Genomic DNA, 17,524 nt, shown 5'->3' with positions numbered 1-17,524 from the left:
AATTGTACACTGGCAGGCAGTTTACATTCTTATACCTAGAGCCTAACTTATTCATATACTAAAAATCCACATTCCTTATAAAACATCAACTTCATATCTTTAACAAAAGCTTTACTTACTAATTTCCATAAGTATCTTTTATTTCTATCAAATGGCTTTCCGTTGTGGCATGAAGAGCACATGTGTTGTGAAACAGTATGGAAAAAATAAAAATGTATCCAAGTAGTTGAAAATTTGGAAGAAAGATGAAGAAAAAAGGCATTTTAAGTTTTTGTCATAAACATTTCTATGATATTTAAATTGTTTTTACTATAAGAATGAATCAAATTGTAAAAGAAAAATTCCAACCTTGGAAAAGATAATAAATGCACAAAGGATATAATTAGGAAATGAGAACAGGTATTTATATTTTTCATTATGCTCTTTAAGTCTGCTGTGTCTTTTATTTTGTATCATGGGACATATGTATACTTTTATTATGTATACTTTTAAATAAAGTAAATTTTATTTTTAAAAAGTTTAAAAAGATACTGTTATTGTTTTATTATGAAGGATATTTTATTTTTAAAGAAAATGTCACCACCTATAACCTTGGTGTTTCCATCACAAAATTGGTCTAATTTTCTTTTTGATTATGTCTTCATGAATAAATGAAGCAAAACCTGTATTACCACCACTCAATCCCAAATGAGTAGAAAAACCATCCTTTTGGTGATGAGGTATGTTTGATTTAAATTACATTACTTGAGCAAAGAACTATCCAAACTCCAGCATAGAAATTTCTCTTTAAAAATTTTTATTAGAAAGACAGATCTACAGAGAGAAGGGGAGACAGAGAGGGAAAGCTCTTCTGTCCACTGATTCATTCCACAAATGGCCACAATGACTGGAGTGAGCCGATCTGAAGCCAGGCGCTTCCTCCAGATCTCCCTTGTGGGCACAGGGTCCCAGGGCTTTTGACCATCCTCCAATGTTTTTTCAGGCTACAAGCAGGGAGCTGGATTTGAAGTGCAGCAGCCAGGACACGAACTGGCACCCATATGGGATGCCTGTACTTACTGGCGGAGGATAGGCCAGTGAGCTATCATGAAACCCCTCTTTTGTGCTCAGAAGCAGAGTCCCCCTTTCCCACCCCTAGCTGCCTCTACCTGTCTTCCACCTCTGGTGGGGCCCCTGCTGACACTGGGCTCATAGCAGGCTCTTCTAGGATGAATCCTCTCAACAGAGACAAGTGGCAGAGGCAGCTAACAATGAAGCTGAAACATTTCCTCCTAGAACTGGCCGGTAAGAGTCACATTTCTTTCTTTTTCTTTTTCCTTTATGTTTTTTAAAATTTATTTTTATTATATTTTTGACAATCTTTACATAGTTAATTAGTGTAAAAAGGTTCAAGGGCTATAGGAAAGTGGGTAAGACTATTATTTCCATATTGTTTCCTTCATGTTTGAAGGGGGGTATTAAGGGAGAAGGCCCACCCAATTTCCTACCCTCCCCAGGTCCCGGATGTAGGGTATGCTCTGAGGTTCTTGCTCAAGTGGTTTTGATAATTCACCAGTTATAAATTGCTGTCAATCTTGCCACTCCAAGCACTGTGAGGCCTTTGAAGAAACCACTGGTTGACATAGGCCATTTTAGAGTCTCCGTTTGCCCTGTATTTCACTGCCAACATATAGCTGAGATGGTTGATTGACCTGTTCCGTCTTCTGTCTTTTCTTGGTTAGGACTCTGAGTCTGGCATTTCAATTGGGACGATCTCCAAAGAAACTCTGAGGTGTTCTCTGACCAGATTCTTGTATGTACTAGGAGGTACAGGGCCTGGTTCAGTCCATGGCCCTGATCAGCTGGTGGTTGCGATCGCTGGGTTGGTTCTGTTTTCAGCCCTGACTTCCACTGGAACCAATGGGTGTTGCAGTCCAGCCTGGTTCTGCCCAGCACATACTTGGCCCTCGCATAAACCAGTGGAAGCTGGAAGTGGGCTGGAGGTGGCTTGATAGGGAAGACATGTTAGATAGGAGGACGTAACAGCCAGAAGTGAGGGGAAGAGAGAAAGAAAGAGGAAGAGGATTTTCATGAAATGCCCATTCTGTTCTCCCTGAAATTAGGTGTATATGTTGAATATTCCTTATCCAAAGTACTTGGAAACAGTAGTGTTTCGGATTTCAGAAGTTTGCAAATTTTGGAATATTTGCAAAGACTACCAGCTGGGCATTTCTGATATGAAAAGCTGAAACACAACAAAATCTGAAACTTTTTATCAGCATATTAGTACTGAAGAGTTTCCAGATTTTAAAGCATTTTGGATTTGGGGTTTTTGTTAGGAACGTTCAGCTTGTACTTCCATACTGCTAACCGCCTATTAGCATCCATCCTCCACATGTCTGTCCTTACAGACACCAGCTGCAAGTGTGAGTCACAACACATTTCCCAATTCTGAGCAGCTGGCTCACTTCAGGGCTTCCCAGGCCCTCTTCAGGGTTTGATGAGCCACTGGAAGAACTCAAAAACCCTGGAGAGTTTTGTACAGGTGCTCCTCCACTTATGAAGGTGCCAGTCCTGATAAATCCTTTATAAGTTAGAAATATTGCAATTTCAAATGCATTTTATACACTCACTTACCGACCATCACAGCTGAGCAACACAGGACACTGTGGAGTGTAGATTTTCTCCCTTGGTAATCACATGGCTTACTTAGCAGCTGCAACTCACCATTTCCCATTATTGAGAGGTCTCCTAGAGCATACTGCTAACCCCAGGGTGGAAAAAAAAAATCAAAATTCAAAGTACAATTTCTACTGAGAGCATGTTGCTTTCACACCATTGCAAAAGCAGACCATCTTATACTGAAGCATCATAAGTTGGTAAATACCTGTACCTGATGACAATTTTAATTTGGATAACACTCAGCTGAGATCTGGAATGAGGTAGTAAACTCCACATACTTTCCTTGGGCCTCATCAGTACTCATCACCCCTCTCAGTACATCTGTGTCCAGCTACCAGGAAGTTCTAGTGTGCCTCGGTGTCCAGAATGTCATAGAAATCTCATTCCACAGACACCACGTGTCATCTGCTCGATCTCCAGCTCCTGGAGGCAGGCTGTTGAAAAACCCAACTCTGATCTCATGCTTGGACTTACAGATGGACAACTCCATTCTGCAGCTCCACAGAAGCACACCACAGAAGTCCAGCAACACTGCAACAAACACACTTCTACCCAAAAGCTCTAAGGGTTTCTGAAGCTCTGTGCATAGAATGAGAGTCCTTAAATACCAGTGTGTTTATAACGCAAAGCAACTCTCAAGGCTTGGGAGCCGAGGACCCTGCAACCATGAGACTTGACGTCAGGGTACAAAGCGGTAATACAAGCACTACCCTCACTCCCGAAGGTGTGGGACAAACACCTGAGCCTTTCTGTAAAAATAAGCATTAACCAACTCCCTTCTAATTTATCATAGGACATGTCATGTGTTGGAGTATTTTAAGGTAAGCTTCCCTCTGTGGTTTCAAGGGTTGTTATCTTTAAACTCAGGAGCAAGAATTTCTGAGCTTTAGAACGGGTTTGAGAAGCATACAAGTTGTTCTCTATATCCTATCCCATTTGCTGAATCTTCCTGTCACCAGTGATCAAACTCACCTGCTGGGGCTGGCATGGTGATACAGTGGGTTAACCCACAGCTTAGATGCCAGCCTCACCCATCAGAGTGCTAGTTCAAGTCCAAATTGGTCTGCTTCCAATCCAATATCCTGATACTGTGCCTGGGAAAGCAGTGGAAGCTTGTCCAACTGCTTGGGTCCCTCCTACCCAGGTAGGAGACCTCAATGGAAACATAAAAAAAAAGAGAGAGAGGAAGAAGGAAAGGAAAGAAGGGAGGAAATCAAAATGCTGCCAATTGCTAGCACCACTAGCACTAAGATGCCCTGCTCCCTGGGAGGGAACTACATGAGTCCCACAAGGAAAATGTCTTGGCCACTGCCCCATGTTCTTATCCTGTGTAGTTAGCACGATTCATCAAGTGACTCCCTGACTGGGAATAGTTCAGAATGACAGGAAGACTTATAAAACTTCTGTTCATGTTGCCACAATCAAAATGTTCTGTTCCTTCTGTTAAATAAAATTTATAGGAAGTCGTGAATATGGACTGGGCATCTACACTGGGTAAGCCGGCCAAACCCATATAGAGTTTAACAGCAGTGACTGAGCTTCACTTGGTTCCAGAGGCCCTGCAGCCAATTAGCTAATCAAGGTGTGAAGAATTAGCTAAGGCTGCTGTTACAAGCCACTGCTTGACTCAGCTGTAGCCACTGAAGTTATTATCTAGCCCTCACTTGTGTTTCTCTACAAATGCAGCCAGACAAGCGCTGGTCAGTGCTCTTAGAATCTCCTTTGGTTGTGAGAGGGGTCTGCTTTGTAAAGCTTCCCTGTTTCACTTTGTTCAAATAAGCCTTACTAAGAAGAGTTAGCCTACGGAATTTCTGTTTTCACCGTTCCGGGAGCCGGCTGGCTGCAGGCTCTGACCTCGGCTGACTCCTCGGAAGCCCCAGGTAACCGGGCATCTGTGCTCACCGAGCCTGCCGTTCTCGCCGTTTTCTTGCGTGTCTGGGGCTGGTGAGCCAATATTGTCTTGGCCTCCAAAAATCCACAGATTTGTGCTCTGAGCTGAACTGTGTAAGCAAGACTTTGGGTCGAGCCTGGGCTTGAAAGTTGTGACAGAAGCAGGACAGTGAAGTTTCAGGTGTCTGACCTGGTCAGTCTGAAATTGAACTTGGTAAAGTAGGAAGAGGGGCTGTCCTGGAGGGAAGTCTGGCTCAAAGATTGTTCTTGAGACAACTGGTTGGTTTTAGAGGAGTAGACGAATGGATGTGGCCTAGGCTATGGTGACTCCTCTCCTGTGGTAAGTCTTCAGAGGATTGGTAATGGTTGAATCGCTTTGGAGTCTGGCCTGTGTGCAAATGGAAAGGGCCAGCAGTGTGCTGTCCTTCAGGTACCTTCAACTTAGTGTCCAGCAGTACATTACAGTGTGCGGGCAGCTCGGAGCTACTGGAGCATACATGTGACCTGTGAAGTATGTAAATGGGAGGAGAGTGGAATCTTTCTAGGAGTCTTTTTCCAGGACTTAACATCTTGGTGTCACACTGTGATGAAGGAAAGCAGTAGCTACTGTTAGAATATTTGGGTCTTCCTGAGATGGGTAAGATATGGAACCTGCCTTATTAAAATGATATGGACTTGAAAGACAAAATCACAGAGGCGGGGGTGGAGAAAGAGAGAACAATGAATCTTCTGTTTGTGCTGGCATGGCTAGGGATGAACCAGGTCAAAGCCAGGAGCCTGCTTGTTAGCTTGCTTGATGTGCTTTGAGAGTCAGGACGAAGCCGGAGGGAGGGAGGGAAGGAGGAAAAGGAGAGAGATCTTGTATTTGCTGGTTCACTTCCCAAATGGCCTTAACAGCCAGGATAAAACCAGGAGCCTCATTCAGCTCTCCTGAGTCACGACAGGGGCCTAAACACTTGGAGGATCCTGTGGTCCTCCAGCGGACTGATTCTCGTTGTGGGAGGCTTCCTAACTACCTTTGGTGGGAGCATGGTATTAGACATCCTGAGAACAGCTGCTCACTGCTTCCAAGACCATGTGGAACTTGTCTAGGCTAACTGGAAGACACAGCTTAACAAAATCACAAGTCATTTGAGGCTGATACCCTGTGAGGCTAGAGATCCTGGACTGTTTATGTGTGACATGTTCTACTAGGGCCACAGATGTAACAACAAAGAAAGTAGATGTAGGGCTTTTTCCCCTTATGGAGGATTCTAGAGGAAACAAATGTATACTATAACATAGGTAATTAATTTTATGTTGGGTTTTTTTTTACTATTGTGGAAAAAGAAATAAAGGATGGTTCACTCATTCATATTTGTAAATAGGAGAGTGGTTTGCTATGTCCCATTTTACTTGCCATCTAGTAAAGCAAAATATAGGATTGATTTTTACAGCTCAGTATTTGATGTTCACTAAGTTCTAGTGGACCATTTTATTTTTAGTCATGTGAGGAAATTGAGTGTATCGGGATCTGACACAAAAAGGGCTCTATTACAGGGAAACATGTTTCTAGGGGGTGACATGGTGATCATAAGATGTTAATATAATGCAAATCAGGACTGCTTCCTTTGAAAGCTCTCACTAGAAATTAAGGTTACTAAGCTGAAATTCCAATACATGTAATTAAGAGAAAATAACTCCTTATGCAGGAAACTAAAACTTTTAGGTGAAGGTATAGGGTTTAAAAGATGTTTTTTCAGAAAGAAAAAAACTTGGGACTGAAGTTGAACAGCAAGTTCCAAAATGAGAGAGAATTGTTTGACAAATAACCAAACGTAAACAAAATAATACTTACCTGGCAGGGGAGATAACCAAATGTAAATAAAATAAATGTAGAAAACTTTTGTAAAAGGGATGTTGTCATCAAAATGACTAATGCAAGGAAGGTAAGTCTAAGAATCGCACGTTAGTTGGACACAGAGGTACGCAGAACTGCTGCTTGTTTCCCCATGTTGAGACAACAGTTTTCTTGGGGAATTGACCTGCACTTAATACAGAATAGAGCTTTGAGGGCCTTGTGGTTCTTCAGGAGACCTTACACAGCTCATAGGCAGCTGGACTTCTTCCTCTGGTTCTGTGGCTTTCTGTATTGGCATTTTAATTTTTCTGATAATCCTTTTGAATAATTTTGCAGTGACCTATGATCTTAAAAGTTTTGAACTTCTGATATGCCAGACAAATTTCCCTGAATCAAAGTCTAGATAAAATCTTTTAACTTAATTGAATTTGGGTTGTTCCAGAAAAGACTCTAGAACATGTGAAAGACATTTGACTAACCAGATGTATTTGACAGGTTGAGTAATATGGCAAGCATTGTCAAATGTTTCATCTTTGAGCTCTGTTTCTATGGATGTGTTTGTCTTCTGGAAATCATGAAAAATTCAGAAATCTATTTTCTGGTGTGTTTGGTTATAATTTTTAGGTTTCTGAAGATGTATGCAGTTTCTTGAACGAGTTTCCTTATCAATTGCAAGTTATAATGAACTTTGATTTTTTTCTGTCATAATTCTGTTGCACAGTGAATGTCTTAATTCTCTTCTAAAATGTTTAGCAAATAGCTACAGGCAAAGATTTTTTTTTTAAGATTTATTTATTTTTATTGCAAAGTCAGATATACAGAGAGGAGGAGAGATGGAGAGAAAGATCTTCCATCTAATGATTCACTTCCCAAGTGACTGCAATGGCAGGTACTACGCCGATCCGAAGCCAGGAACCAGGAACCTCTTCCACATTTCCCACACAGGTGCAGGGTCCCAAGGCTTTGGGCCGTCCTCGACTGCTTTCCCAGGCCACAAGCAGGGAGCTGGAGGGGAAGTGGAGCTGCCGGGATTAGAACCAGTGCCCATATGGGATCCCAGCGCATTCAAGGTGAGGACTTTAGCCGCTAGGCCACGCTGCCAGGCCCCAGGCAAAGATTTCTGCACAAGAGAAAGTTCATGTAAAAAGCAAGTACAGGTTCGGATGGCTTTGAGGTCATATCATTGAAGCCAAGCCACATCTGGTGGGGCAGGAACTGACTGAATACTAGAGAAATGATGATGCAGACTCGCAAGCCAGCCCAACCAATGGTGGAACTTAAGAACTAAAAATGAAAATGGAATTGCTTTGGATGGCTTGTTGGTTAATGCTCAGAAAACTGCTCTTAACCCTCATTATGGGTGCTACACCAAACTGTACTCAAAACCACACTTCAGTAAAACTCAGGAGCGTGCAACCTTTTTTAAAATTATTTTTATTTGAAAGGAAGGGATAGAGAGATGTTCCATCCTCTCGTTCACTCCCCAAATGGCTGCTGTCTGGATTAATCGAACAGACAACAAGGAGATGCTTAACAGAGAAATGATTTTTATTCATCTACACTGCGGCCATCATCCACACTTTCAGGGTGACACACTTTATTGAACATACAGACTTTTATCCCCCAAAAGAACACAGGTGTCTCACAAATGCTTTCATTAAGCTTTATGTGAAGCTAGCAATTCTTAGTTTTACTAACAAAAGAAAAATTATTCTAAGAAAAGTAAGGGAGAAGAGATTAACACAGCATCTTGGTATGCTTTGGTCTGTTACTTACAACTCAAGGAAAGCATCAGGAAGAGATAGTATTAAAGACAGGGATGCTTTCTTTTATTTGTAACCAGAGGGAGACACAAAGGAGAGATAGCACTGGGGACTTTTGTCTGCCACTTGGTGTTCCAAGGTTAGATACAAGCCCTGGCCTCTAAATGGCTCCCTGGTCCTTCGATGCACTTGGCTCCTTGAGCTACAATGACTGGGTCTGGGTCAGGCTGAAATCAGAAGCCAGAAGCTTCTTCAGGTCTTCAAGTTGGGTACAGGGGACTAAGCATCCTCCACTGCTTTCCCAGGTCATAAACAGGAGCTGAATTGGAAGTGGGGCAGCCTGAATTCTAAGCCAATGTCCATGTGGAACACCAGTATCACAGGCTGAGGCTTAGCCTACTATGCCACAGCACAAGCCTGGGATCTGTTATCTTGGATCCCTAACTCAATACAAGGGAGCCGCTGTGGACTCCTAGTACACCTGCTAGAGGCTTGAAGGTAAAGCTTCCCCTAAGGCAGCACCTTGGGACCAGATTTCCCTGAGACAGAGTAAGATGCCGCGATGGAACTGTTACTCTTAATTCTTCTTTGAACCTACCGTTTTTGCTTGACAAGATAAAGCTAGTAGCTAAACTTGCAGCAACTAGACCTCGCTGCCTTGTTTTAATTGAACCAGGTTATGGAGTGCTGGATTATTAGCTAAGCATAGAGGAGTTTACACAGTAACTAATGCTTGTAATTGCATATGGATGAGGAGACTCCACTACTCCTCACCCCCCACCCCAAAGTTTTGACAACAGGGTGTTTTTTTAAAAACTGAACAACTCCTTGTCAAGTGACTCTTTAACTGGTTTGCTTTGTGGAGAACTTGGCTTAGGTGCATCTTCCACATTCCAGGTCTTACCTTCCAAGTCAGCAAAAGAGCAGTTTACGCTGGTGAGCAGCATTCCCTCCATAAATGTCCATTCCACAAATGTCCACATAGACCATCTGTCAACTGGTAAGTGATCTCTCTCTAGCTGGAATGACAAGAGCTTAAACACACAAATGTAAGAATGATGTACTCCGTGGCTGTGTCAACACTGGAGACCCGGATGCATGGTGACCTACAGTGTCACTGATGTGAACTCACTTTGGGGGACATGGCTCAGGATGGAAACTTGTTCAACAAACTCTGGGATGGAAGGGAGTTGCACTGGGCACCGCCACTGGACCCAACAGGACAAACCATTAGCGTTCAAATGTAGTCATTGAGCTTTGGCTGGTTACAGAAAGCCTGGTATGCCAGTGAACTGGTTAAGAGATAGCAGCTAACTAGGCTATAACTGATTGGTTGATTAGCTTGTAGTCCATTAAATTTTGGCTATGCTTCATTTCTGGTTTTTTTCCCAAAGATTATCAGATGAATGTTGCTTGGAGTTTTCATCCTCATTTGCTTAGCATTTATTTTTTATTGAATAAACGCTACTAAGTTAAACTGGTCTTAAAAAAATGTCTTTCAATCCCTCGACTCCAGAATGTGTTAAGATGCAGTTGGGACTCACAGCTAATTCCCCTCAAATGAAACAGGACCCAAGGGTAGTTTTGAAGTGCATGGACCCCAGAAGCGGAGTGCTACAATGACCAGCTTAGGGTCTGAAGCAGCAGCTTCTGAAATGCCCCGGTTGGTGATGTCCCAGATTCCACTCCAATCAGCTGTCCAGTGGACTTTCCCTCACAAACCATGTTGAAATGGTGGCACCTTAAATTGCCCCTGGGGCCTAGTATTTTTAGCACCAAAACTTGCTAAATGAGGCAAATAGGGAATTAATGTGTTGTGCTGTAGTTCTGTTTGAACAGTAGTTTGCCAACATGCATTCTACACCTGATTTCAGCCAAAAGGCCAAGAGATGGTAATCTTTCTAACAATAAGTAGCCCGTTGGTTATGAATTTAAAGTGGCTTACAAAACAGAAACAGGTATTGGCATGTTAAGAATAAATGGAACTATAACTTGAGTACATATGTGTACATACATGTGCAAACATGAAATTTATTATTGGTATACTGATTCATTGCTATTAATACTGTGGATGGGTAAGCTCCTATTAAGAAAGCAACAGGGAAATTCCTCTATCACGGGGATAAGGAGGATTGTTTCTGTGGAAATAATCAGAAAGATAACAATTTTTTGCCCTCTGCTTCAAACCGCTAAGCCTGAGGAGCATCTGTGCCTGATGGATGATCCCTTCTGCTTCCTTTGGGCCACTGCATGGCTCCCATCTTTGTTGCATGCTCATTTCCTACGTGTATCCTTATGGTAGTCTACTACCTGAGATTTTCCATGGTTACATTCTGCACTCACATCCAGGGGTATTTTGCCCACTACTGAAGCTTGTTCCAGTGCCAAAAATCACAGAGAAAAGAAATGGGATATTTAAGAGCCTGGCATGATGGTTCAATGAGCTAATTCTCACAGGTGCCAGGATCCCATATGGATGCTGGTTCATGTCCCAGCTGCTCTACCTCCTGTCCAGCTCCTTGTTTAAGATCTGGGAAGCAGTAGAGGATGGCCCAAAACCTTGCAGTCCTGCATCTACATGGGAGACCCAAAAGAAGCTCCTGGCTTCAGATCAGCTCAGCTCCAGCTGAGACAGAGAGAAAGCTCTATCTTTACACTGGTTCACTCCCCAAGTGGCTGCAATGACCAGAGCTGAGCTGATCTGAAGCCAAAAGCCAGAAACTTCCTCTTTGTCTCCCCCATGGGTACAGGGTCCCAAGGCTTTGGGCCATCCTCTGCTACTTTCTCAGGCCATGAGCAAGCAGCTGGACAGGAAATAGAACAACCGGGACATGAACTGGTTCCCATATGGGATCCTGGAGCATGCCAGGTGAGGATTTACCCATGAGTCCTAGCACCAGGCCTGGGTAATTTTATTTTTTTAAGAGTTGGAAGGAGTTTAGATGTATTATAGCAGTTAAGAGAAGGCCCAACACTTCTACATAGAAATCATGGTTTTTTGGGTCAGGTTAGAGGTGACATAAACAATCAAGTACTAAGTATTGTCTATTTAAAGAAAAAACATTTTGAGGGGTTGTTACTGTGGCATAGTAAGTGAAGCCTTTATCTGAGGCACTGGCATCCCATATGAATGCCAGTTCAAGACCTGGCTGTTCTTTGATCCAGCTCCTTTCCACTGTGCCTAGGAAAGCCGCTAAAGACGGCCCAACTGTTTGGGACCTTGCACCAAGGTGAGAAATCTAGATGAAACTCCTGGCTCCCAGCTTTGAATTGACCCAACTTTGGCCACTGCAGCCACTTGGGGAGTGAAACAGTAAATGGAAGATCTTTGTCCTCTCTGTAACTCTGTCATTTCAAATAAAAATAAATCATTAGATTTATCTCTCTCATTTTTTTATTTGAAAAGGCAGAGTTAGAGACAAGGGGGCGAGAGACTAGGACAGAAACTGACCTTTCATTCTCCCAGCTCAGTTCCTAGATGGCGGTGATGGCCAGAGCTGGGGCATTAGCAGAGAGCTGGATCAGAAGCAAAGCAGCAAGGCCTCAGGCCCAGTGCCATGGCCTAGCGGCTAAAGTCCTTGCCTTGAACCCGCCAAGATCCCATATGGTCACCGGTTCTAATCCCGGTAGCCCTGCTTCCCGTCCAGCTCCCTGCTTGTGGCCTGGGAAAGCAGTTGAGGGTGGCCCAAAGCCTTGGGACCCTGTTCCTGCGCGAGAGACCCGGAAAACGCTCCTGGCTTCTGGCTTTGGATCAGCACAGCACTGGCCTTTGTGGTCACTTGGGGAGTGAATCATCAGACAGAAGATCTTTCTCTCCGTATCTCCTCCTCTATATACATATCTGACTTTGCAATAAAAATCTTTTTTTAAAAAAGCAAAGCAGCAGGGCCTCAATCCACAACCCAAGAGGAATCCTGGCAGCAAGGTAACCCACGGAGCCAAGAGGCTAGGCCCTGCATCTTTCAAAAATCTTCAGAAATACTCTAATTCTGAGATTATTTTTTGAGTATTACTTTGACAGGGTAGTATGCCTTAAATGTGTTTCTGTTAAACTTTCTGCCACTAGAAATCCTTGTTCTGAATGTGCTGGCTTCATTTTATGGTTTACAATTTTAATTTTCTAAGTTATACCAAAATGCATGCAAAATTATTCTATCTACGTTTAAGTACACAGCTGAGTGAAATACAAAATATTCTCATTGTATACTTCTGCGGTTTTAAATTTTAATAAGTCCAATATCAACTAGGTTGATCCTTCAGTATGAGTATGTATGTTTCCATGACTACAGTTTCACACTGATTACTCATAACCCCGTGCATTAACACAACTACGTGGGATGTGAGCTAAAGTGCACCCGCTGGCTTAATATGACTGTGCTGTAGCGGTGATTCTAAAGAACTGTCGGAGCTGTTAGGTTCCCCGAACTAGCCCTAAAAGGCATCCGTACGAATGACTTTCCTATATGTGGAGTGTCTGTTTCCCCTGGGATGTTGACCTGCTTGTATACTGCTCATGCTGCTTGCCTGTGTAAGGAGGGAAAGAGCAGAGATGGGATTCTGGGAACAAACTACAGGGGCAAGAACTCGGGACTGACAAGAGCATCACCACGTTGGTCAGAAATCAAACAAGTCAACTTGTGCTTCCCGTAACGATTTGAGAAGGAAGGGGGTGGGTCAAAGTGTGCAGAGTTGGAGAGGCAGAGCTTTCATGGTTGGTCACTCTCTAACAGACAAAGCAGCCTGAGTTGGGCCAGGCCATGTTAAGAATGAGGAGCCCCATCCAAGTTTCCTCTGTGGGTGACTGGGATCTTAACACTTGGGTGGTTATCTGTTGCCTTCTAGGGTGCCCATTCTCAGGAAACCCAGACGGAAGCAGATTTGATCTTTAGACCCCAGGATATGGGATACGGACCCCAAAAACCCACAGTTGAACTAGCTAAGCTGCAGTCAGACCCTACCTAACTTAACGCTGTTTGAAAACTCGGAGTCATTGGTTTTCACTACAAACTGGCTTAGGCATTACCAGCTAAAGACCGTGAATTAAGAAATGGCACTGAATGTAGCCCCATGCACTGATTCTCCCATCTAGATCCAAGCCTGTCAACCCACTAGAAGGAACAGTTTTCCTCCGTAAAAATGAGTAAATACTACATTTAAGTGCTTTCTAACTTCTGTAAGATTTGAAGTCACCAGACTTCATAATCTATTGAGCCCAACCTCGTTATAATGACTTGGGTGTTCCTTTCATCCTTTACCTCTAAGCCTCTGACACTAGGCGAGCATGTGACAGCTTCAGCTGTATTCTACTACGCCTCTAAGATCTCTGGACCTCGGCAACAGGATAAAGCAAAACCTAAGGCTAGAAGGCGGGGCTTAACGGAACCCGGTTAGGTTATTTCCGTTTGCTGCGTTACCAAGGAAACGAGAGGATCCGGAGCCAGCTTCGTTTGGCAGGTGAAGACAGTGGCCTCTCCGGCCTAGGGGGTACTGCTACTCCGTTTGTTGGGCTTGTTGGGTGGCTGCGCTAAGCCTGGTGGTGCTGCTTAAAATTCCCATAAACTCCATAGCCCCGCCCCATCCGTTGGTTGCTTGGAGAAGCAACATTTTAAAAAGATCAACAAAGTCTACCTCTAAGCCCCTAGTATATAATTTTAGGACCCTGCCTGGATTAATCTCTTGTTGGGCCCTTCCGTGTCCTGCCTGTCTGGGTTCCCTTGAAAATCCACCCTGGGAGTTTGGATTCCCCCATCAGCTCTGGCTGAGGGAGAATACCTATGATCAGTTTCCTGGAGTTAGAAAGATTTTACTGTTTTAATACATGAAATGATCTTAGAACTATTTATTAAATTATTTGGAGGTGGGAAAAGGAAAGGGTAGCCAACCTAAGTGCAGGGGACCAAAGATAGAGAGGTGAGATGATGAAATTGGCAAAAACCATGAATCAAACGTGTTTGCTCTGTAGAATTTAGCGTGGGGAGCCAAAATAGGAAACAAAGGTTCTGATCACAGAAAAGTCGAGAATTGCTTTACAGCCCAAGCGCATGTCACGGCTTTGATTCAGAAAGTGAAGTCAGCTGGTGTGTTGGGCAGCCAGGAGTCCATGCTGCTTTCTCCCACAGCTGACAATTAATTCAAGGGGAAGGTTAAGGTTAGCGGAAGACTTGGGACTACTTCGTGAAGTGGAAGTTCCAGTTGGAGCGGGAGTGCTTCAGCCTTGGGCTCACCCTTCATGTGACTTGTAGGGGTGGCAGCTGGTGCTCTAGGTGGAACTTGGCAGGACCTGGCAGATAATCAGGACTCTTGTGACTGCCCACAATCTGGTCTTTTGTGGAAGACTACAAGGTATTCAGCATCAAGTGTGTAATGAAAGTGGGGGTGTCAGCCATGGTAATGTCTTTACAATGACATCCTATGGCTATCCCAGGGCCGTGGAGGTGGCCACACTGCTTGTTTTCTGCATGTTCTGGGATCAGCTTTGCTTTCCTAGGATCTTGGGCTCCCAGTGTGGAAGGTGCGTTGGAGTTGGTCCCCAGGGGAAGGATATGGTGACATGTTTCTTAAATCTTTTTCTAATCCCTGTCTCTTTAGCTATAACAAATGGTAGAGCTATGGGCGACCATTGGCCTAGTACTTCCCAGAGTAGACAACACACTTGCGAAATCTAAGATTCATTTATTTAAGTGATTGGTGAGAGTCAGATCCTTACTGGCTCACTGCCTGGATGCCTTTAGCAGCAAGGGCCAGGACAGGCTGGAGCAAGAACTGCACACATGTCTCCCAAATGGGTGACAGGGACGTTTTTTATCTGTAAACTTGCATGTGGTACCTAAATGTAGGAAAATACTTCTTTGTAGCTTGTAGTATTTTAGAACTTCTGGAGGATTTTCTTGGTCACCCTCTTTAAAGCTTCAGAATAGCTATGTGAAGTCCATCTTAGCTGCTCCCCAGCCCCTGCTGCAACCTCTCCTTTTCTGGTGTGGGATTTGTCTGCTTGAAGCTACTCAGAATTTTACCCTTTAATTTTCTCTCTTGGAGCTTTAATTTTTCCTTCAATACTACATAATACTTCGGATTCTCCCTTGTTAAAGAAATGCATTCCCAGCCGCCTCCTACCATTCTGCTTTTCAGCTCCTTGTATCACCCCCAAAGAACTGTTGCTATGCCCTGGTGATTCAATCTTCCAAATTCCCAAGTCCATCCAAGACTTGGTCCTGCTACTCAGCCAAAACTTAGTGCAATTGTTGAAGATGAATGTAATTCTTCATCCTCTATTTACGGGTCCCTTCAGCAATGCTGGACACAGTTAAGAGCATTATCTCTGTTGAAGTGAGGTGTATTTCATTTCAATAAGGACATGACTTGTTTCTGAGCCAGATGATTTTAAACACTAGAAGGTGATTGGCTCAGTATTTTATGATGGCCATAATGAGCAGTCAACATTTCAAAGTCGTAATTACCAATATTTTTACTACATTTTAATTCTAAAAAATGAAACGGTTCATATTGGCTTATATTCGATCATTTCTGTGATGTAAATGATACATGTGGCCAGTGTCAGGTTATTGATATGTCCGTTCAGGAATTGGGAAGAAATAGGCAGTAATAACAACTTGACAAATGATCTTCAAATAGGTCATGGGACTTAAATGTATATTACAAAGAAATTATGCATGAATTACATTGTGTATGAGTAAAAATAAACTTTAATTCCATCTTCAATAGATTTTTAAAATATTCTCCTAGGATTCCTAGCACGCGTGAGTCCAGTGCCTTCACCTGTGACAGTTTCTGGAAGCGTTTTCTGCTTGTCAACACTGTGGTACTGGTGTCTGAATAAAGGAGAGGAGCTCTACTAAATGTCCTACCATACATAAGATGTTTTTTGCCATGCAAAATTGCCTAGCCCAAACTATCGCTAGTACCATTGATCAGAAACTTGAAAACACACCAAGGAGTAGTAAAATAACTATATGTCTTGAGTGTTGATTACCGTTATCTAAGTCTCAGTTTATCAATGTAACAATAGCTATGTTTAAGAACAGTTCTCAGGAGCAGGGATTGTGGTAGAGTGACACCTCATATACTATAGTGCCAGTTCAAGTTCTTACTGTTGTAATTCCGACCCATCTTCCTAGCACACCACACCTGGCCAGACAGCAGGTGGTTGCTCAAGTGCTTGGGCTGCTGCCATCCAATGGGAGACCAGATGGAGTGCCTGGTCCCAGGCTTGTGTCTGACCGACACCTGGCTGTTGGCAGTGATTTGGGGAGTGAAGCAGTAGATGGAAGATCTGTCTAACTCTGCTGATGTGCCTTTCAAGTCTTTAAAAACATCTCAAAAAAGCTGTTGTTCTAGCTCTGCAGGTTAAGCCACTACCTGCAACACCAGCACCATTTCACAAAATATGTAAAAATTTTAGATTTGACCCTACTATAGCCAAACAGCTCCAGTAAGCAAACCACTCCACTCCATTTCCCACGTGATTATGCAAGAAGTCTCCAAAACTTCATTGCAAATGTGTATATGAAAAAGCAATGGCTTTCAAATTCTATGTCAACCAACATTTAATTTTACTTTTCTGTAAGATTTTTTGAAGTGTCCTCTTATCTCTTAAGACTGTTCTCTGGTTGTCCTGATTCTGTGGTTACTTCAGGAAAACTGAAATAACTTGCTTCAGTGTAATGACCAGTAAAAAAAAAAAAAGGCACATAAACAGAAGAATAATTGTGATGACCATTATGATGCAAAATTCACTATTTTTACTTGAAAGGCAGAGTTGACAGAGACTGAGGAAGAGAGTGAGAAGGACCTTGCTTCTTCTGGCTCAGGCCCCGGATGGCTGCGACAGCCTGCATGCGCCAGGATGAAGGCAGGAGACTGGAACTCCATCTGGGTCTTCCATGTTGGTGTAAAGGAAGCAGTGAGAGGTGACCTAGTAGTGGGGAGCTGGATCGGAGGTGGAATAGTGGAACTCAAACTGGGCTGGTACAGGAGTGTCTGCAGTATAATGCTGACACATCCCATATCTTATATTTTATTTTTTTAACACTTTATTATTATCATTTTATGATATACTTCCATAGGCTCCTGACATTTCCCTTATCCCCTCCACAATTCCCTCCCCCCCAACCTAGTTCCTCTATATCATTACTAAAATGTAGTTCTTCATACACAGTCATATGTCCATCATTGCGGGCATGGACAATGGCAGATAGTCCAGCATCCTATTGTCAAGATATAGTAAACAGTTTCATTGTAAGTCCATCTTTGGAAGTAGAAATGCACACTACATTGTATCCTCACATCTGGATGTTAGTCTCCATTTCAGCTACTGTACATCCCCTTAAATGAGAAGTCATAATACAAAATC

General features: G+C 43.1%; 1 protein-coding gene across 1 annotated transcript in view; it reads left to right on the top strand.

Annotated features, from left to right (window-relative positions):
- Positions 1 to 13,578: 13,578 nt before the first annotated feature.
- The window catches only part of CUNH11orf65 (chromosome unknown C11orf65 homolog), a 65,638-nt gene continuing 61,692 nt past the window's right edge, over positions 13,579 to 17,524 (top strand). The window contains exon 1 of the mRNA XM_040977243.1: positions 13,579 to 13,608. The gene's annotated coding sequence lies outside the window, so the exon portion shown is untranslated. The remainder of the gene's footprint in view (positions 13,609 to 17,524) is intronic.

The sequence above is a fragment of the Ochotona curzoniae genome, unplaced genomic scaffold, assembly GCF_017591425.1.
Source record: "Ochotona curzoniae isolate NIBS_2020 unplaced genomic scaffold, NIBS_Ocur_1.0 contig_2723, whole genome shotgun sequence".
Classification (NCBI taxonomy): domain Eukaryota; kingdom Metazoa; phylum Chordata; class Mammalia; order Lagomorpha; family Ochotonidae; genus Ochotona; species Ochotona curzoniae.
The sequence above is the reverse complement of the archived record's forward strand: the minus strand, read 5'-3'. Positions and strand labels throughout refer to the sequence as shown.